The 22,862-nt window shown below is 42.1% G+C and overlaps 5 non-coding genes and 1 pseudogene across 5 annotated transcripts; 2 read left to right on the plus strand and 4 right to left on the minus strand.

Moving 5' to 3' along the window:
- The first annotated feature begins 5,848 nt into the window (after positions 1-5,848).
- trnav-cac (transfer RNA valine (anticodon CAC)) lies at positions 5,849-5,921 on the plus strand. The gene has a single exon. It is a non-coding gene; the product is annotated as a tRNA-Val (tRNA).
- Positions 5,922-13,171: 7,250 nt separating this feature from the next.
- Positions 13,172-13,244, minus strand: trnak-cuu (transfer RNA lysine (anticodon CUU)). Its single transcript has one exon. It is a non-coding gene; the product is annotated as a tRNA-Lys (tRNA).
- Positions 13,245-13,921: 677 nt separating this feature from the next.
- Positions 13,922-13,993, minus strand: trnap-cgg (transfer RNA proline (anticodon CGG)). The gene has a single exon. It is a non-coding gene; the product is annotated as a tRNA-Pro (tRNA).
- Positions 13,994-17,413: 3,420 nt separating this feature from the next.
- Positions 17,414-17,629, minus strand: LOC116675198 (small nucleolar RNA U3). Its single transcript, XR_004328321.1, has one exon. It is a non-coding gene; the product is annotated as a small nucleolar RNA U3 (small nucleolar RNA).
- Positions 17,630-19,219: 1,590 nt separating this feature from the next.
- LOC116675192 (uncharacterized) lies at positions 19,220-19,338 on the minus strand (annotated as a pseudogene).
- A 428-nt stretch (positions 19,339-19,766) lies between these two features.
- On the plus strand, positions 19,767-19,838 carry trnae-uuc (transfer RNA glutamic acid (anticodon UUC)). The gene has a single exon. It is a non-coding gene; the product is annotated as a tRNA-Glu (tRNA).
- Positions 19,839-22,862: the final 3,024 nt, after the last annotated feature.

The raw sequence follows: 22,862 nt of genomic DNA on the forward strand, positions 1-22,862 counted from the left end.
CCTGGGCTCTGGTTATGGCAACACTGCAACTTTGAGGTTGGTTCAACAAATCAAATATGACTGGCAGGTCACACTACCCAGCACTACTGGGAAAGGAAGGTTGTCAGCAACTCCAATGTTCAATAGGTAGGGAAGTCCTTCAATGTAAACATCAGCAGTGGGGTAAGGTTTCTTATCGCCCTGTACACATCAGATGGGAATGGTTTCAAGGGTGCACACAACATTAGTTGGACCAAACTGCCTGTGCACCAGGGTCTGATCACTGCCAGACTCAATTAGGGCCTTCAGAGCTTTACCATTAACTTTGACAGTTGTCATCTTCATGGATTTATTGCTATACCATTTATGGTCATTTTTTCATGGCACAACACACATCTGAGTGATCTTAGCAGGGTTCCTTGGGCATATTGGCTTTGTGTGACCCTCTTGGCCGCACAGGTAGCAAATAGGTACTTTACTAGACCTTTGTGTATTTGTTGGCTGGTTCTCCCTCAGGGGAGCCTTCCCCACAACTGGTGTTGCCCTCTTATGGTATTGAGAGGGTGTGGGCGGGTGTCTTTTGTAGCCTTCCAGGTGGAGTAGCTCCATGGGTATACTTTCCTTCTTGCAGCCATAAACACATCAGCCAATGACGCAGCCTCTGCAGCCGTTCGTGTTCCCTAATCCATACCTGCAGCTCAGGAGATAGCATCCGCAATACTGCTCCAAGATTATAATTTCACCAACAGTTTTAACAGTTTTACCTTTCGGTTGGATCCACTTCCCACAAAGCTCCTTCAGTCTTACATACAGCTCCTTCAGTCTTACATACAGCTCCTTCAGTCTAACATACAGCTCCTTTGGACTTTCACCAGGATAAATATCTGTTAATCGGAATTTCTGCCTGTAGGTCTATGGGTTAATGTTATATTTCTTTAGAAGGGCATCTTTAACACAGTCATAATCATGATAATCATCTAAGTCCTTATTCACATAGGCCCCTCTGGCCTTGCCAGTAGGCAATGGAATAAGGCGCAAAACCCAGTCAGACCTAGGCCACCGACATCTGCTGCAATCCTCTAGTGTCTTCTAATAGTTATAAGGAAGTGTTTAATTTCATCATGCTCTTTTAATTTCTCTAATCTGGGTTCTGAGGGAAATTGAAACTAACCTGATGAGGAAGGGGATGGAACACACTCTTGTGCCAGTTCTGTTTAGACTTTGGGCTCACGTTCATCTGAGTCCAGAGCTGTTGATGTGTTCTCCGGAATTGGGGAAGAGTTACCACCATGAGTTGTTGTTGCCATGTGTGGCTGCTAGTGCTGCATCACACGGTCCGTCCACCGGCGTGTGGCCTTTTATTTCCCAATGTTGCGTCCCCCAGAGACCAATCATAGTGTCCCGCCATGTGGCGATCCGTCCGACGGTGTGAGGCATTTCTTGTCGTTGTGTCCCCTAGAGACCGTGGTCGTGCCCCGGCAGCAGTTGTTCATTACGTGGTGACCACCACTAAATACAATAACTTTCTGCCTTCTCTGCTGCTTGTATTATTTTGCCATACAGTAATTAAAAAGCAAACTTAACAAAACGTCCCCAGTGAAAGGGAAAATTCCAGCACCCTGAAGATCCAAGATCATAGTTTCGAGTGCCCAAGTTGAATTGGATTGAACTCTGGTGGAAGCAAATGTCAAATTGCACCTGGAATATAGTAAGCTTCCTTTTGTGTGAGGTCAGTTCTATTTGTATTCATGTGGGTAATCTGATGCAAAGCTTTCTCATCACACAATCATATCTAACTTAAATATGGGGACAGTCCACTGCCGACCAGCCAGGTGAAAGTTGCCGGTATTTTTCACCAGGCGCGTCTGCGCAGCATTAGGAAACCGCCGCGAGCCACACAAGCAATCACAGCCATTCAAGTCGATGTTTGATGTTCACAGGGCGTCCCAGGGAATCGGCTCTCCGCTCCGATAAAGATACGCCCCAGGTATTTTTTCAAGCAAGCCACAAGCCGGTTGCACAACCACGAAGGAGAGAAACGGCGAGAGTATCCAGTCAGTTTACCTAAACATCCCCAATATCCTTTAAGTCTCCTCCAAAACGCCATGGACAATGAGAGCTTCTTCATGGAGAGAGGTTCATCTCGGCCTTTATTCACCAAGTCAGTAAGGAGAGAGAAGGCATGCCAGACACTTGCTACAGGTCAAGTTAAACCCCAGACTTCTGTATTGAGGAATAAACCTTGGGGTCCCACTAATTCATTTTCAAACAACACATGGTCCCCAGTTCCTTAGGAAAAGTCCTGTGATTGATTCAGTTGTTAGTTTGACCCATCCAACAGCCCAACCTGCCATCTTTTTCAGAATTTGATTCTCTAATACTTCGTGAACTTACTTCCTGCACCTTCGGATGCGCTCCGGCAGCTCTACAACCCTAACTCTCTTTACCTGCTAAATCCTGTACGATATTCACCAGCTAGTCTCTAACTTCATCTATTTGCTGCTGAGTTTTTAGAGAGTACTAAAAGAGACACTGATGATACTGTGAGAGTGAATAAAACATGAATGTTTTGGCCTTAAAAAACAGATATGAATCTCTCTAGATATGAAAGGAGCTGCAGAGTTGGGAGATAATTCTTTGTGAATCCCCTCTCACATTAAACATGCTAATTAAATACCTTTTTGTTAAAGATCTAGACAATTTTGATAAATTAAAAAACTGTACTCATGTCAGACACAATGTCAACTGAAAAAACTGTCCTGTTCAGTAATGATTACATCACATGTTGATGGGTTCATGCTTGTTTGTCTTCACACCTCTGATTGCAGACACCTCATGGGTTGAGATGTCATCAGGTGTGAACAAACTTCCTGTCCAGAGGGGTTCAGCGCACCGCCTTTATGAGCCACTAATGGGCTGTAAGACGTTAACAGAGAGGCAGATTAAATCTCCCGGGACCTGCCTGTTTGTGTCTGATGATGCCCACTATACACAACAAGGTAAATGGCCATTTAGCCCATCAAACACTGATCTATAGGGAGATGAGCTGTTGTCGCCAACTGTCCCGTTAACGTCCTTTACTTTTTTTTTTTACTGATCCTCATCTTTTTGTTGTTTGATTGTTTTATCCGGCCTCTTTTCCCAAATAATGTGCCCCCACCTTTTTTACTCAATTCTAGGAAATGACAGACTTGGTTAGAAGGTGAAAAGCAAAGTAAGTGGCAAAAAACAACTGAATTACTCAATTCTCAATGGCCGAGCATTGCCATTAGTCGCCAGGTGCACGCCTGGCTGCATCATATGAGGAGCCATCATTCATTTTCATTTTCAAACAAACTACTATTTATTTTATTTTTATTTATTTTTTGTGACTGTTACTGCCACCCTTCATTCTAATCCCAACCGGTCGTCAGACACCGCTTACCAAGAGCCTGGGTCTGTCCGAGGTTTCTGCCTAAAAGGAAGTTTTTCCTCGCCACTGTCGCACTGTTGCTTGCTCTGTAGGAAACTACTAGAATTGTTGGGTCCTTGTAAATTCTGGAGTGTGGTCTAGACCTGCTCTATCTGTAAAGTGTCTTGAGATAACGCTTGTTATGAATTGATACTATAAATAAAATTTAACTGAATTGAATTAAGGCCACAGACACACATGCTGCTGAGTCCTCTGTAGTAAGTATTCTTCAGGAGAAGTAATATGTTCAAGAATGGGAACATATCAATTATTTTAGTGACACCTGTGTTGCTTGTCAATAAAGTTAATAATATGTGATCCTACAGTGCTTTGTGAAAACAATAATTCAAAATCAGGATGCCTTCAGGATATTAAAACCTGGATGACCTGTAATTTTCTGATGTTAAACTCAGATAAAACTGAAGTTATTGTTCTGGGGCCCAAGCACCTCCGTGACGCATTATCCAAAGAGATTTTTAGTCTGGATGGCACCACCCTGGCCTCCAGCACCACTGTGAGGAATCTTGGAGTTATCTTTGATCAGGACATGTCCTTTAATTCCCACATAAATCAAGGATCGCCTTTTTTCACCTACGTAATATTGCAAAAATTAGGAAATATCCTGTCTAAAAATGATACAGAAAAACTAGTCCATGCATTTGTTACGTCTAGGCTGGACTACTGCAATTCTTTGTTATCAGGCTGCTCAAAAAAGTCCATAAAGATTCTTCAGCTGATCCAGAATGCTGCAGCACGTGTTCTGATAGGAACCAGGAAAAAGAGTTCACATCTCTCCTGTTTTAGCTTCTCTGCATTGGCTTACTGTAAAATCCAGAATATAATTTAAAATCCTTCTTCTCACCTACAAAGCTCTTCATGGTCAGGCACCATTTTAACATAAAGAACTCATAGTACCTTATTACCCCACAAGAGCACTGCACTCCCAGATTGCAGGGTTACTTGTGGTTCCTAGAGTCTCTAAAAGTAGAATGGGAGCCAGAGCGTTCCTCTCCTGTGGAACCAGGTTCCAGTTTGGGTTCAGGAGGCAGACACCATCTCCACATGTAAGAGTAGGATTAAGACTTTCCTCTTTGATGAAGCTTATAGTTAGGGCTGGCTTGGGTGAGTCCTGAACCATCCCTTAGTTGTGCTGCTATAGGCCTAAACTGCCAGTGGACTAAGCACCTCTCTCCTCCTCCTTCTCTCAAACTGTATGCAACCTCATCCCATTAATACATGTTACTATCTCGACTTCTTCCCTTTCCTGGAGTTTTGTGCTCTCTCGCCCCTATCCTTTCTCCTCCTATCGCTTCCTGCAGGTGTTTCTGACTCTAGAGCTGTGGAGTTTGGATCTGTGGTTTGGGTCACCTGCTGCCTCCCTGCTCCTGCTCAACACCCTCTGCTGCAATTATTGTTGTGGTTTGGCGCTATATAAATAAAATTGAATTGAATTGAATGACCTGAACCTCAACTTCTTAGCCTCATAGTTGTTGTTTTAGGTTCCTGGATCCGTCTTACATTTCTGCCGTCTTCCTACGTTCCTGGATCCTGAGGTAGGTGATCATATAGTCACTGAAAACACATATTTGAAAACAGGATCATTCTCAATCGTGTTGTAAAACCTTTGTCTTTCTTGGAGTTTATCCAGTCTAATACTTTCTTAAAAACGCATATAAATATGCCTTTGAGATACAAGAACTTCTTCACTTGGGACAGCCACTGACTCCCAAACCGATGGGAGAAATCCTGCACTTTCAGACTAGGAGGGGCTGACTTTGATCCCAACTGCTTGGCACTGGACTTTAATCTGCCCCAGTGGGCACTGTAGATCACTGCCTGATGAAGCCAACAGAACCACATCATCTGCAAAGAGCATAAAAGGAATTATAAATTGCCCAGACTTGACACTCTCCCACCTCCTGCTACGCCTTGAGACGTGTTGTTCATGTCTAGGAGTTGTGCTCTTTCTATTGCTTGATGTGAACATTCCCATTTAGGGTCAGGAGTTCTCCTCCCATGCTGAACACAGCCTGAGCCAAGGCCCGCTTTCCCCTCATGAGTAGTCCAACGCGTTTGTTCCTCGAGGCCTAAGCTGGTAGCAAAATCTGCCCGTCGGGGAGTTGAACCCCGACCTTCCACGTGACAGACAGAGATACTGTCAATTATACTAACGAGGAATGCCCAAGCTTAATATTTGGCATATCAAGAAATAGGTGGTGCTATTCCAACATTTAGGCCACAGTCAATGCATGTAGAAATATTTAGCTTTACTACATATTTGCTATCATTCAAATCCATGACAAATCATCTGTGACTGAATCTAGTTTAAAATCTCTATTTTGTAGCATTTTGAACATTTGCAATAAAATAAAAAATGTGCATTTTCCCACAAGTATGCAAAATAAATGCTTTTCATCAGTTTCAGTAGTGTAGTAGTTATCACGTTCGCCTCACATGCGAAAGGTCCCCTGTTCAAAACAGGGCGGAAACACATTTCTTTGTTTGTATTGACTTTGCACAATCAAACTCTGCAAAGTTAAACTCTCCATAATCTTCACGGAAAAATCTCCCTGACGTGAAATCGTGGCCAGGCCTACCGAAGTTTCCACAGTGCAGTAGTCATCACATTCAGAGATTCAGGAATATCCTGTCGAAAATTGTTGCAGAAAAACTAGTCCAAGCCTTTAGATAGATAGATAGCCTTTATTATTTAGACTCATGGTCCATAAAAATACAAAAGCAACAACAGAGAAACATACAGATACACAAGACAGACACCAATCAAATAAGACAACTATACCAGTAATCCCATAAGGGGGACTGGTATCGCAGAGCACTGAACCTTGGGTCAATCAAATGTAAAATGACAGAGTTAAAAGAAGAATTCAAGCGACCGATCCATTTATACATCAAATTCCTCAGTAAAGCGGAGAAAGTAATAACTCCTGCTTGACAAAACATGTCACTTGCACTACACCACCTGGGTTTCCCTAGTAGAATACGCAAACAGTCATTATAAGCGACCCGCAGCTTATTGTAGCTTTCCTTTTTAAACTTGACCCACATGGGGGCAGTGTAAAAAGCAGTACAATATGCTTTAAAGAGTTTTGTCTTGACAGTAACAGAACACCAGGAGAACTTCCTGGCAAGTATGTTAGCCTGCATATATAACATGCGACGCTGCCTATACATGTCCTCATCATCTGACATTTGATCTGTTATGATGTGACCCAAATACTTAATTTTGCATCCAACAGTTAGCACATGCCCCGCAAGATGGAAAGATGGAAAAATGAGGTCCTTATCCTCTTTTACTCTACAAAACATAACTCTTTTTGCCATTATATTTCACGTCATATTCAACCCCATTTGGAACATATATTTAACAGCTCTTGAAACCCTGCACTGCTAGGGGAGACAACAGCCAAGTCATCTGCATACATGAGATGGTTCACTAGTATGTTACCCATCATGCATCCTGTCTTACACTGTCTCAGCTGGTCAGACAGGTCATCCATGTAAATATTAAAAAGGGCCGGAGATAATATCCCCCCCTGACGGACGCCATTACCAACACCAAACGGACTAGAGAAGACATCCCCCCATTTGATCTGTATGCTCTGATTGGAATACCAAAAAGCCAGGATCCTGATTATACCATTTGGTACTCCTCTTTGGCTCAGTTTTAAAAACAGCTTGTGGTGATTAACTCTGTCAAAAGCCTTGGAGGCATCAATAAAACCAATAAAAACAGAGGATTTTTGTCTTCTGTAGGTTCCAACCATTTCCTTAAGTGCATAGATACATAGATCAGTACCATGCTTGGCCTTGAAACCAAACTGGTTATCTGAACTATACAAATAAACACACAACCTATCTAATAAAATTCTTTCCAGGACTTTTGATAATACACTAGCTAAAGCAATAGGTCTATAATTGTCCACACTCCCCACCTTTCCTGCTTTGTCCTTAATGACAGGCACCAAAGTAATGGACAACAGAGAGTCTGGTAACACCCCATGAGACATAAAACCAGTAAAACAAATGGCAAGAAGAACTGCAACCCTCGGGCTGGCCCATTTCAGGTGCTCTACAGTAATATGATCTGATCCGCTAGCTTTATTATCAGCTAGCTGTGTTAAAGCTAGATGAATCTCATTGGCTGTAATTCCAACTTTTTCACCATAGACGACATGGCCAACTTCATACGGTTCACTTTTAACACAATTAAATAGGTCAAAGTAATGTTGCCTCCACAACTCTGCTATGTTATCAGCCCCAGAGACCCCCTCTACGTTGCATGGTAATGATGTACTGTCCCTGTTCAGAGCTCTCACCTCCTTCCAAAATCCATTAACATCACTACCTAGGAGCTTTTCAGCCATAGAGTCCGCCCTAATTTCTTTCTCGTGTTTGTTGACATAACGTAGTGCATATTTATAACTTGCATTAGTACGCTTTTTGAGTTCCAAGACTGGCCCCTCTCTTGGCCTGCCTGCCTGAACCCAGGCCTCAAATGCAACCTTCGCTTCAGCATGGTGAACTGCTACGTATCTATTCCACCCTGGCTTGATGCTCTTTCTTTTATAAGGATAGATAAATAATGGCCTGCTGGCCTCATACACAGAACCCACAATACTTTCATACATAGTACAAAGGTCATCACGGTGAGAACTAATGTTACAATTTACATCAGAACACAAAACAGCATCCTTGGCAAATATATATTGTTCAAAAGTACATCAGATCTACTGCAGTATGAGCACAGTTGTTCATTAGTTACCTTAGACCAATCCAGTTTACCCTTACGGGCCCCATTAGCCTCCTGAGACATCTCAGGAAGGCTAGCACAGTCAAGTGACATAATAAAAGGAATGTGATCAGACATGGACGCCTCATACACAATCTCTATTGAACTTAGGCTGGAATGGGCATCAGATGTACTGATGCAGTGATCAAGCCATGATGTAGTGTGCCAGGCCTCACTTATATAAGAGTAGCTATCTGCATTTTGATGTGACTCATATGGTGTATATACATTCAGGATAGTAAACATTTTATTGTTAATAGATATCTGGACAGCAATACACCAGTCAACTTCCAACCTGATGACACTAATCACAGAGTCCAGTTTTTCATGCCAGAGGATAGCCACGCCCCCTGCTATCCGTCCTCTTACTATTCCCATAGATAGGTCTGTAGTGGACTCACCGGCCCCATGGAAACCTTCACAAAAAGAGTTCAGTTTCCCCAAATCCTGTTTTGATAAAAAAGTCTCTTGTAAACATAAAATGTCACAGTCCTGCAGCAGGTTATCCACCACTATACGCCGGCTTCTGTCTCCAGCACTATTGCCCAAGCGTAGGCCGCGGCAGTTGTATGAACCAACCCGCATAGGCTACAGTTTAGTTGGGCAGTGCAGTTGCATCCGCATTCTAATATTAATATAAAGGCTTATATTGCAATCTCGTCACCCTACATGTAGGTGTACCTATGTTTAAATAAACACACTGTAGCAAAGTTTATGTAGTGTTTTTTCTGTGTTTTTTTAATTTTACCTGTGTTTTTTTTCTGTGAGGGACAGCTCTGTCAGGGTTATTTATGTAGCATGGAAGCTAGCATTGGCTAACTAGCAGCCAGCCTGCTTCTAAACAAATCCTGCGATGCGACTATCGCGCATGCGCACATCGCGATGTCGATGCTAAAACACAATATTGTTCACCCCTAACTGACGATATACTTCAGTAAGCTAGTTTGCCAATTTTATCTTGGGTAATGCCACATGTAAGTATATCTTAGTTTATTTAGAATCCCAACATAGGTTATACTACGTACACTGTATAACAATACATTACGTGTTTCTTTATTTTATCTTGCATTTTTGCTAGCCTACTGTATATACCACCGCATTACAATGTTGTGTAGTTATATTATTTTTACAATTATCTTTGTTTAATATCTGTGACTCATTACTATCTAAGTAACTGGTCATTGTGTTTTCTCCCAGTTTCACCCTTTGTTATTCAAATAAACGTGTTACAAAGATCCCGGTCGCCAGTGCTTGATGGTGGAAGGTGTTTAGCTGCTGGTCAGATTGCACAGCGTTACGTGCGTGCAGGACAATACGTATTTCATGGTAATTTTAGAATAACAGAGGTGAAGAGATTCCCTGGAAAATACCAGAAGCATTTCCAGGTAATCTCTGCACCTCTGTTATTGTAATATTACCATGTAATAAAAATTGAAACAGGCAGTTTTGCATTTTGCACCACTGCCTTCTAAAGCTCTAGCCAGGCGCCATTCCTCGCCTAAAACAATATAGCCAACAATATGGCTAACTAGTCAAGGAACAGCAAGAGACTTGGTATTTAAGAATACAAACTGACTATGTGACAGATGTGTAATCTATCATGGCCTTCCTTCTGAAGCTCTAGCCAGGCGGCATTCCTCGCCTAAAACAATATGAGTCATTCCAGTAAGTGAAGAGGAAACTCACATCTACAAAGATAAATTTGATAGGTGTGACTCCCTGATGGTCTAGTGGCTAGGATTCGGCGCTCTCACCGCCGCGGCCAAGGTTCAATTCCCGGTCAGGGAATGGTCAGGACTTGAGAGACTCAGGTGTGATGTTTGAAAGAATAAGTTCCTGGACTTGATTTTGATTTGTCAAATTCTTCCTCATTAGTTTAAATGAACTGACAACATCAGTTATATGACTTACAGTTCTCAAAGACGCACACAATCTCAACTGGTTATCCTTTAGACAGCTAGTCTCTTTTTCTTTTCTCTCACTTTTTGTCTCTGTCTGGCCTTATGTATTTGCTTGTATTACATCAAGTGACGTGTATACCAATGACCGTAAAGATTAATATGTACAGTACGTGGTTTTCAGAACTGTACCTTCAGATAAAGGTAAGGCCACTTGGGTTATCCTTGGGCTGCTCTATATTCACCTGCAGAATGATAAACCCTAGAGTTGACTTACTCCAGGTTATTTAAGCAACAAACGTCCCTGGGTGGACTTGAACCACCATCCTTTCGGTTAACAGCCGACTGCGCTGACCTATTGCGTCACAGAGACTGCACCTGTCTGATGTTTTATGAGCGGGAGCTCGATCTTTGAGCCACAAGCATTTGCTTTATGGCTTTTTGAGGTTGAGCTGCACATGTATCAGAATCAGAATCAGAATCAGAAATACTTTATTGATCCCCGAAGGGAAACTCTGTGTTGTAGTTGCACAATATTATAAATAGTGTAGAAATACAAGAAATAAAGAAATATAAGGAATTGGATACGTACGGTATTTACATAAAGGAATGTTATTATACATTATTTACATAATTCACATAATTAAGGATTTGGAATGGTGAAAAGTTAAATAATAATAATAATAATAATAATAATTGTGGTATTTGAGATTGCACACATGTCAGGCCAGTGTTATTGCACAAAACAGATAATACAGATAATATTGTCCAGTTTCAACCTCTCTAAGTGTGTGTGTGTGTGTGTGTGTGTGTGTGTGTGTGTGTGTGTGTGTGTGTGTGTGTGTGTGTGTGTGTGTCAGACACTTAGAGGGAGGAGTTAAAAAGTTTGATGGCCACAGGCAGGAATGACTTCCTGTGGCGCTCTGTAGTGCATTTTGGGAGAATGAGTCTGTCACTGAAAGTGCTCCTGTGATTGAGCAACAAGCCATGGAGTGGGTGCGAGACATTGTCCAAGATGGCATGTAGTTTGGACAGCATCCTCCTATCTGACACCCCCGACAGAGAGTCCAGATCCACCCCCACGACGTCACTGGCCTTGCGAATCAGTATGCTTATCAGGCTATTTTCCTGTTTATATTTCCTTATAAATTGGGGAAGCTGACTCATGCGGGAATGTAGAAGCTGGACGTGCATTGTATTTTTCTTACATGTCAATTGGATTCTGACTTTGAATTCAAATATTTGGCATCCAAGACAATTTGGGAACTGATGATGTATCAGTCATTGTGCTGGTGGTTTCTTGGTCACAGCAACAAGATTGATCATTGACATACAGTTGCACGCCATGTGTCCCACCCATGTATGGGTGGAGCCTTATGTATTTGCTTGTATTACATCAAGTGACCTGCATACCAGAATCAGAATCAGAATCAGAATCAGCTTTATTCGCCAGGTATGAGGACACATACGAGGAATTTTTCTTTGGAGCATTGTTGCTCACACTGTGCTTACACACAAAACACAAAACAACCAAAACAAAAAAATATACACACTAGTCTATACACACAATATATACATACTCTAAACAGAACAATACAGAGGCCGTCAGAGATGGCAAAAGTACTCACTGCCCGTGCTCAAGTAGAAGAACAGATAATTGTGTTAACAAATACTCTGGTAAAAGTAGAAGTACTGATTTAACTTCTTACTTATGTTGTTTTTACACTTTTGTTTTTGTACAGACTTAACAACTTTTAAGGCTATTGTCACCGTTTTGACAGAGCCCTGCTTCCAGTCTCTATGCTAAGCTAAACTTGCTGCTGGCTGTAGCCCTTATTTTATCATTATCATTACTTTAATCCTGGTTTTAAGTACATCATGTTTGGAGCAGCCCAAGTTAACTTTAGCATTGTATATTAACGTTGTCCCCATCTCAAAATAAAGTTTTCCAATGGGTATTTGTTCCAGTATGGGAATGTAGGCCATCACTTTGTGCCAGAGTCTCGGCCAGAACATCGGCATGAGGTGGAACAACGTACGCAACTCTGCAGGTAAAAGACAACATGAAACCTTGATAATGCAGGGGGGCGATAGAGAGATCTAATAAACCAGGCGCTTAACTGAATAAATTATCCAAGCAAGATCAATGTGGGAAGGATTGAGAGGAGGAGGGATGGTTTTGAGGGGGGGTGTTGGAGAGAGAGTTGGGTGTTGTATCCGTGTCCATCAGTTCTCTTCTGTCATTAGACTCTTCTATTGGGTGACAAGTCACCTGTGTCCAAGAAGGAGGGGGCGGTGGTTAGAACATTGCTGCCACTGAACACTGGGCTCTGACTAATGTTGAAGAGCCATTATGCCTATTATTTAACGTCAGGACAAGAGCTCAGTGCACACACTATAGGCTCTCCATACCTCTGTCACTAGGTGCCAGTTCTTTGCTGATCATAACTCTCGCTGCAGCATGTGAAGTGTTATATCTTGGGTTGTAAATGCCAATTAACACATTTTTTTCCTTTACTTTCATTTCCTTTGAGTGGAAAACACACACCAGGGCTGCACGATATTGACAAAATGTGATATTGCAATATTAATTATGAATACTGCAATAACGATATGTTTTCAGATATTTTTAAACATATGTAAAATTACAAAAAAGATTCATAACAAATTAAACAAGTTTTCTTACAACAAAAGTGTTATTTCTACTGACTGTCTGTCGTTGCGCCACAAGGTCTACTTACTAATGAATATACACATCAACTTTATTTTGGATTAATGCAAATACACATCAACTTTCTTTTAAGCTGCAGTTCTAGAATGTTAAATTGCAGTTCTAGAACAATAGGTTGAAGTTGTAGAATTTGAACATGCATTGTCACTAGACTTTAGTTTGATCTGAGGAACAGGAGGTCAGCACAGGCCATGATTGTAGAATGCACGCACATTTTAGACTGGTAAATTACAGGGATTTTTACACTGGGATGGAACTGCTAATCTTGTGACTAGTATCCACCGGATACTGTAAAACACCCCTGCCCAACGTGGGGCTCGAACCCACGACCCTGAGATTAAGAGTCTCATGCTCTACCGACTGAGCTAGCCAGGCACTTCTTAACCTTTGTGTTGTCCTTCGGGTCCTGGGGACCCGTGCAGTTTTACCCATAGTGTTGTCCTTCGGGTCCCCAGGACCCGTGGTGTTGTACTTTGGGTTCCAGGGAGCCGTAGCATTGTTCCTTGGGTCCCGGGGACCCTTGACGTGGTCCTTTGGGTCCCTGGGACCCACAACGTGGTCGTTTGGGTCCCGGGAACCCTTGACGTGGTCCTTTGGGTCCCTGGGACCCACAACGTGGTCGTTTGGGTCCTGGGGACCATTGACGTTCCTTTTTGGGTCCCAGGGACCCATGACGTTGTCCTTCGGGTCCCAAGGACCTGTGGCATTGTTCTTTGGGTCCCGGGGACCCTTGATGTTGTCCTTCGGGTTCCAGGGACCCACGGTATTGGCCTTGCGGGTCCCAGGGACCCTTGACGTTGTCCTTCGGGTCCATAGGACCCTTGATATTGTCCTTCAGGTCCAAAGGACGCTTGACTTTGTCCTTCAGGTCCCGGGGGCCCTTGACGTTGTCCTTTGGGTCCATGGGTCCACATTGTCATTTGTTCCTCACATTTTTACCCAGTTTTTTCTATTGCGTGCAGTTGAAGCAGGATATGAAAAATTGCCAACACATTGCTTGCTCCTAACCTGTGTTAAACAGCTGTTACGTCCAGTAACAGCTTCTGCCATCAGGGCTCGTCCGGGAGTTGAACCCAGGACCTCTCACACCCGAAGCGAGAATCATGCCACTAGACCAACGAGCCACTTAAAAGCCAGTTAAGTCTAGTAGATTGTCATGGGATGCTTTCATGGCTCCACGGCCCGATTCAGCTTTCTGATCTCATTTGACAACAGGAAACATTTGATACAAAAAATGTTACCAAAATACAGACTTGATTTAGTCAGTAAAAAGTGATAGTAAAATCGTGATGAATTTGGTGGACAATTTAGAAAATTAAGTTACTTAACACTTTAAACTGTTACATCTCCTCTGTATTCAGGAAGCTCACATAGAAGATAGTTGCAAGGTCTACCAAATGTTTAACTTAACAACCTGTAAGCTGTTGGAACCTTGGTTACCACAGGTTCCCAAACCTCCCCTCAATATGTATGTATATTAAAGATTTTCCAGCCCCACAAACTGAACAGCAGAGCAGAGTGGCGCAGCGGAAGCGTGCTGGACCCATAACCCCCCTATGCTAATTCCCTACACTTTGTATAAGCATCAAGTCTGTTGATGTCTAACAAAGCATCTGATGTTGCAAGTGTCTGATCTGAAATGTCTCCACCTGCTGAAGAGTAAACTTAATGGCATGTTAAGTTTGTTGAATCTATAAAATGGAAACTACAGTGCTCATTTCTGCCGTAACACCCATAAAAACTGGAGTGTACTACAATAAATATAAATAAATATACTACACTACAGTAAAATAGAGACTGTAAAACATGTACATTTAAAGTGCTTGTTGTGCTGTCTGATAGCATGGGGTATAAAAGAGAGAGCATACCGCTTAGTTTGTGTCACAGGAGGTCTTAGTCTACCACTACGTTCTATAACCCTACCAGTCCGATTACCACAGGAGGTAATATCTGCTGCAGCTCTTTTAAAGACTCTACCATAATACCTGCTGGAGATACCAGGTCCTCATACATGTAAAGCATGAGCTCTACCACTGAGCTACATCCCATGAAGATTTTCAGAGTTTTTTTACTTTTTTCAGAGATAGACTTAGACTTATCTTTATTAATCCTTTTGGGAAGACTCCCGCAAGGAAATTGAAATATCACTGAAAAAAAGAAGAAATCTGGGTAAAACATGTAATGTTAATGTTGTATATGGCTTCAAAACCTGTAAATGCAACTGCGGTGGCTGGAAATCAAAACTTGGCAAAATGATTGCACTGCTACGGTATAGTATAAATCATAGTCGAAAAGTAACACACCTGTTGTCTTTCTGCTGGACAACACAATATTCACTGCAAATCTTGTAGTGAATTAAAACACATCATGCTATAGAAGGTTCTCAGTCATCCATGTCATAGTGAACAAGGGAAGGTTTCTCAACTGTCAGCCCAAATATATGGAGACATGGACACATGGAAGAAAGTCACCAGTGTGGCAATGTGTTTGACAATGGCAATACATTGCGCGGGATGTGAAGGCATTCCTCGCCTAAAACAATGTGAGTCATGACAGTAAGTGAAAAGGAAACTCACATCTACAAAAATAAATTTGATAAATGGGACTCCCTGATGGTCTAGTGGCTAGGATTTGGCGCTCTCACCGCCGTGGTCCGGGTTCAATTTCAGGTCAGGGAATGGTCAGGATTTGACACATTGCAAAAAAAAATCTGTGATTTTGCATACATTTTCCTTTTAACTTTACAGATTTTTCCTGTATTTTTTAAATACAGAAAAACACCAATAAATTACAAAAATAAACTGTAAAACCACCTGTGGGAGTGGAACCTGGATGTGTAGAGATGGGATTTCAAACAATGCACCTTTTGACATTTTGACATGTCACAGTAGGAAAAGCAAAGGTATAAAAAAAAATTAATTATGGCTCAACTCAATTTACATTTTTACAGTAGACATAAGGCATTACAAAGTCAAGAAACTAGGTGCTGATAGTGAAGGGCAAATGAAGCTTTGGTGAAGCACTGAACCACTTAGAGGAATTGGTTTGAAAATGGGTTCATTACTGGAAGCTTCAGTAACAGGGACCTCGCCTGGTGAAGGGCCAAGGCTGCATCCAAATGATCCCGACAAGATAGTGGACAGGAGGCTTTAGACTAGTGACACTCACGTATACTAACAATGGGATAGCATTCTTTTTGAAATAAAGATTGATGGATTTGTGTATTGTATTATTGGGTATTAGGTAAAGAGTGCTTGGGGAAACAGAGGATGTGCTGGGAAAATATGGCACAAGTTGGGTGTGCTTGTGTAACTATGGCGGGGGGGGGGGGGGTATGTGGGACAGGGACCACTCATTGATTTTTATTAAGGAACATTATTTTTTCCACATTATTGGACTGGAAAACTATGACTGTTGGTTGTGCATATGCATCAAACAAGAGTTTGGAATATTCTATTCTGAGACCTTGAATGGAGTCCTGTATGGGGCTCCAAAACTCCATAGTTCTGCTGGGGGACTTCAACGCACACATGGGCAAGGATGGAGATACTTGGAGAGGCGTGATTGGGAGGAACGGCCACCCTGATCTGAACCAGAGTGATTGTCTTTTGTTGGACTTCTGTGCTAGTCATGGATGGTCCATAACAAACACCATGTTCAAACATAGGGTGCTCATAAGTGTACGTGGTACCAGAGCACCCTAGGCCGAAGAAGTGAAGAGAGGGGCGGAACTGTCTACTGATCACCATCTGGTGGTGAGTTGGGTCAGGGTATGGGGGAGGACTCTGGACAGACCTGGTAAGCCCAAACGGGTGGTACGGGTAAATTGGGAATGTCTGGAGGAGGCCGCAGACTTTCAACTCACACATCCGGCGGAGCTTTTCGTGCATCCCTGTGGAGGCTGGGGGCATTGAACCTGAGTGGACAATGTTCAAAGTTTCCATTGCTGAAGCTGTGGTGGCGAGCTGTGGTCTTAGGGTCTTAGGTGCCTCAAGGGGCGGTAACCCACGGACACCCTGGTGGACACCAGTGGTCATTGAAGCCGTCCGACTGAAGAAGTCCTTCGAGGATATGTTATCCCAGCGGAGGCACTGGCAAGGTACCGACGGGACCAAAGGACTGCAGCCTCTGTCGTGACAGAGGTACAGCAAGGGAGACGTTCAGAGAAGACATGGATAAGGACTTTCGGTCAGCACCAAGGTGCTTCTGGAAAACCGTTCACCACCTCAGGAGAGGGAAGCGAGGAATCATCCAAGCTGTGTACAGTAAGGATGGAATGTTGTTGACCTCAACTGAGGAGGTAAGGAGGAACTCCTAAATCCAGCTGAAACGTCCTCTGTGGCAGAGGCAGAGGTGGAGGATGATGGGGGTTTGTCATCAATTTCCCTGTTGGAGGTCACTGAGGTAACCCTAATGTCTTTCAAGTAACATTGTCCACCATGGACAAGACAAATATTTCAAGACTGGCAATAGCTGTAGTTAGTTAAATAGCTTAGCACATTTTATCATGTTTATTCACATTAGTTTTCCATACATCTACTAATACCACTCTGATCATATTCCCTTCCTCAATGCTCCATAAAGAAGCAAAGAACAATCATCAATGACAGAGAGCATATGAAATGAATCATTACTCTCTGTCAGCTTCATGCTCAGAAAGAAATATCACGAATCATCATCGTGGTCAGCGAGACCAAACACTTTAGAAACACATTCCTCAAGTCAGAAACTCTAGAAATGATCCCTGAAAGTATAGTCTTGGTTAGACTGAGGGGGGAAACTGCATCTCATTCACTGCAGAGTGATTGTCACTCAGGGTTCAGAAAGACAGAAGCTAATCGTTACGTGCTCCAGATGACTCTGAGGTGAGAAAATCCATTTAGATCTTTAAGAAGACCGATATGTAGATTGAATTAGATTTTCAGTCACTGTTGTCTCAATACTTCAGTGTCAGCCTACTTATTCTCTACAATAAATGCTCCAGTCCTTTCTTTGCATTAATACTGGTTCTAAACAACGACCAAGCTCTTCATTCCCAGACCAAAGGATGGTTGAACCTGCTGCATTTAGACTTCAGCTACTGTTCCAACCTCCACACCTCAGTGAAGAGGAAAACACTTCAATTAAAGGTGAGCTTTTTGCTCGCAGGTTTTGTCTATCGAACTCCACCTCCTTTACCGGCTCAGTCATGACGATACTGTGAAAAGCACCAAAAGAAATCAATCGCTACCTTGTTAGCAAGACCTGATATCACGCTACACTTCTTGTTCTGAAAAAAATGATGTTGATATCTTGACTGGAGACACCAGGGTTGATGTTTTACAAGCTTTAATAGAAATAGAAGCAAACGGACAATGAGCTATAAAAATGACCTTAGGTCTCAGAGGATTAATTAATAGGAAGTTGCTGAACACACAAAGTTACTGGAGTTAGAGAAAATGACGTCCCAAACGGTGCATACTTGTGTGTACTGCTCTTGTGCAAATACATCCATAAGTACATACCATAAGTTCAGCTCTCATCTTTTGCCCCATATTTTCCTTCATATGAGTCAGAGCCAGCAGCACTAAGGAAGAGCAGCCTCTCCTACAGCGAGTGGTGGTGACCCACGGGGAAACTTTGGTTTCCCAGTCAGTTCCAGTAGTACAGGTGAGAAAGTGGTGGATAAAATGAGGACTGTGGGTCGGCGTTGTTGGTACGTGAGTGGAAATACATCCAACATGCTAACACATATCCAACGCCATCACCCAGACATGCCAATCACTGGAAAAAGACAAAAAAAACTGTCCAACGTCTCCTCCCTACAGTGGTTAACCAGCCTTTAGATCCAAATACAAATAGGGCCAAAAAATCACTGAATCAATCAGGATTTACACATCACCTTCAATGCCCCGTATCCACTTGTAGAGTAACCTGGCTTCAAGTATTTGCTGTATGTACTCAAACCTCGTTACAACATGCCATCCTGTCCACCGGGACTTCAGTGTATCGTTCCACCCCTTTAATACATGTCAATCAAGCTGAGCCTGTAAAGGCCACACAGTCTGATTAGTCAAGTGGAAACACCTGTGGGAGTGGAACATGGCTGTGTAGAGATGGACTTTCAAACAATGCACCTTTTTTGACATGTCACAGTAGAAAAAGCAAAGGTAGAAATAAAAATGAATTATGGCTTAACTCAGTTTACATTTTGACACTGGACATAAAGCATTATAAAGTCAAGAAAGTAGGTGTTAACCCTTTCAAGAAACCTTGTCCACCATGGACTAAATGTACTTCAAGACTGACTATAACTTAGCATGTTCGGTTACCTTCACACATGTTAATTTCTACTTATCTGCTACTGCCACTCTGATCATATTCCCTTCCTCAATGCTCCATAAAGAAGCAAAGAACAATCATCAATGACAGAGCATATGAAGTGAATCATTACTCTCTGTCAGCTTCACGCTGAGTTAAAGAGGAACATCCTTTTAGTTTAGATCCTTTAGTTTCCAACCAGACCAGAGTGGTGATTGTAGGAACAGTGGAAAGATGAATCAAGACGGCTTTTCATATATATATTTTATTTTTCTACTGACTATAGTTGTGTTTGTTATTAACAGAAATCAACCCGTCAACATTTCTATTCGTCATAAAGTTCCGCCGTTAAGTTTTTTACTGCCAGTTCTAAATGGAGCTGAACACGGAGGAGGATTCCTCCCTAACGGCCGCTCTGCTCTGCTCCGTGCCCCCGCTGTCCGGTAATAGTTAAAGCAGATAAAAACCTAAAGAACACTCAAAAGCTTCAAGATACAACTTACTTAAGAAGCTTCTTAATTCACGTTCAAGAGAAGGCCTATTTCCAGCCAGATTATGAATTGATTCATGAAATCCCTGTTATTACTCTGTGGTCAGTCCCATATGGTCTAGCGGTTAGGATTCCTGGTTTTCACCCAGGTGGCCCGGGTTCAACTCCCGGTATGGGAATAGGTATTTAGCCGGTGAAGTTCTGCAGAAAGATCTGTACGATCTCCAGAGGTGGGTAGAGTAGCCAAAAATTTTACTCAAGTAAAAGTACTGTTACTTCAGAATAATATGACTCAAGTAAAAAGTAGTCATCCAAATAATTACTTGAGTAAGAGTAAAAAAGTACTTGATGAAAAAACTACTCAAGTAGTGAGTAACGTCATTTTTTTCTTAACCCTCTGAGACCGAGACACTCGCCCACGAGTAAAAAAGTACCTCTGATTCATAGTTTAATAACTTTTGAACCATACGAGCGATTTACTCACTTTCGGTTTCGTTTAAATTCTGACGTTTTCAGGTTTACGGAGGTCTTTTCCCTGTCTTTTTAGCCTCTACAGGGGATTTAAATCCATACTGTTATATCCAAGATTGGTCCACTTTCTATCCATAATTCATTGTGTTTTGGCTCATTTCTGCCGCTGAATCGTTTGTCTAATCTCTGATCTCTCGCTCTGTGTCTGTCCTGTCTATTTTTCAGGAAGTGCATGCCCATATATGGGAGATAAAGGCACCCCTCTTGTATGGAAGGCCAGAGGGGACAAAAATGCCTATTTACTCTATGGAAGGCCAAATTATGCAATACTTAGACACATATTTGCTTGTATAACATTGCTGTGGGTGTAATATCAATAAATATGACATTATTATGTTATTATTGGCATAAGTAAATGTCATGAGAGCAAAACGTCTTGAATTTTTTGGAAAACAATGCATGTATTTTGTCAACTGTATAAGTTATAATTATTATTTCTTCACAGTGTGACTCCCAAGACATATGAGAAGTGTTTTAGAATGGAAAATGGCTTAGGTTTTACTTATATGTCTGTGATATCATACATATCTGGAAGATTCATGTATTTATTTATTTATCTTTAAGGCCCTACAACCATTTTTAGCATGCAAGTGACCTCACTGCAACCCAAATATTCTAATAGCCCAGTTTGTCCTAAAAAATGATGTTCATATCTTGACTGTAGACAACAGGGTTGATGTTTACAAGCTTTTTTATAAAATAAATCCAGACGGAAATTAAACTGTAAAAATGGCCTCAGGGCCCCCAGGGTTAACACAAGCATCAATCAGACAGACAAAAATACAAATTAATCATATTTAGGCAAACTATTGTTCATCCAATCAATAAAATAAATGAAAATTAATTTATTAATTACAAAATAGCTTAAGTGAGAGACTTGTCACATTAAATTTGGATGGATACTGCATGTGCAAACCATACTGTATGTAACCTAAAAGACAAAGATCCACCTCTCCACAGCAAAAACTAAAACTACCGCTACGTTTCCTCAGGTTAGATGTTGACTTGTTGAACGCTCACATGTCCGTTTGTTTTGTTCGACACAGAAGACGCCGCATGACGTAGCTGCTGTTTTGCACTTTTCCCCTAAAGATAACCATGCTTTCACTATGAGGCCGGGGGGTTCCTCCACGTCGGTGTTGCCTTGGCGACGGTTGATTCTTTGTTTTGCTACGACTGTAAGCTAACACGTCCCGCCCATAGATACATACAGTCTATGGTCCCGCCGCTGAGAACGAGTATGGTCACGTGACTGCACAACGCTGTTTGATTGGTGGAACACAGTCACGTGGTAGAGCCTTAAGCGGAAGACTCTCTCTCTCTGTTAAAATGAAACATTAAAATGAGACGTACGCTGGGGTAAAAACAATGACGCGTAGAATACCAAAGAGGTAAAAAGAAAAGTAACAAGCTCATTGTAGCCTAATGTAGCGGAGTAAGAGTACAGCTTCTTCTTCACTAATCTACTCAAGTACAAGTAAAAATATAGTAATTTAAAACTACTCCTAGAAGTACAATTTTTTCAAAAACTTACTCAAGTAAATGTAACGGAGTAAATGTAACTCGTTACTACCCACCTCTGGTGCTATATAAATAAAATTGAATTGAATTAAATTACCTGAACCTCAACTTCCTAGTCTCATAGTTGATGTTTTACATTCTTGGATCCGTCTTAGGTTCCTGCTGTCTGCCTACGTTCCTGGATCCTGAGGTAGGTGATCATATCGTCACTGAAAACATATCTTTGATAGCAGGATCATTCTCAATCCTTTTGTAAAACCTTTGTCTTTCTTGGAGTATATCCACTATAATACATTCTTAAAAAATGTCATATCTTTTGCTATGGTTGGGCCTTGTATCCAAACTACTCTGGCAGATGTAGTAGTGTCGATGTAGCCTTGGGAAATAATTAGCAGCTGGTAGACAGATCTCCCCATCGGGAAATAAAACCCCAGTCTTCCGTGTGAGAGGCGGAGGCGACCATCCAAAGTTTCAGTAGTATTGTGGTTTTTGTGTTGGAACAAGTTGCACTGTTTGAAATAAGCTTTTGAGACACAAGAACGTCTTCACTTGGGACAGTAATTGACTCCCAACCCGATGGGAGAAATCCTAAGCTTTGAGATTTGGAGGGGCTGACTTTGATTCCGAATGCTTGACACTGGACTTCAATCTGCCCCAGTGGGCTGTAGATCACTGTTTGATGAAGCCAACAGAACAACATAATCTGGAAAGAGCAGAAAAGGAATTATAAGGTGCCCAGACTTGACACTCTCCCACCTTCTGCTGCGCCTTGTGAGGTGCTGTTCATGTCCAGTAGATATGCTTTTTCCATCGCGTGACAATATTCCCATTTAGGGTCAGGAGTTCTCCTCCCATGCTGAACACAGCCTGAGACAAGGCCCGCTTTCCCCTCATGATTCACCCCAGTGGAAGCTGTAGATCAATGCCTGATAAAGCCAAATGAACCACATAGTCTGCAAAGAGCAGAAACGGAATTCCAAGGTGGCTAGACTTGACACTCTCCCAACTCCTGCTGCGTCTTGTGACATTTTGTTCATGTCCAGGAGATGTGCCCTTTCCATCGCTTGAAAGTATTCCATTTAGGATCAGGAGTTCTCCTCCCATGCTGAACACAGCTTGAGCCAAGGCCCACTTTACCGAGAAGTCCCACG

This window comes from Etheostoma spectabile, unplaced genomic scaffold (assembly GCF_008692095.1).
Source record: "Etheostoma spectabile isolate EspeVRDwgs_2016 unplaced genomic scaffold, UIUC_Espe_1.0 scaffold00001626, whole genome shotgun sequence".
NCBI classification, from domain to species: domain Eukaryota; kingdom Metazoa; phylum Chordata; class Actinopteri; order Perciformes; family Percidae; genus Etheostoma; species Etheostoma spectabile.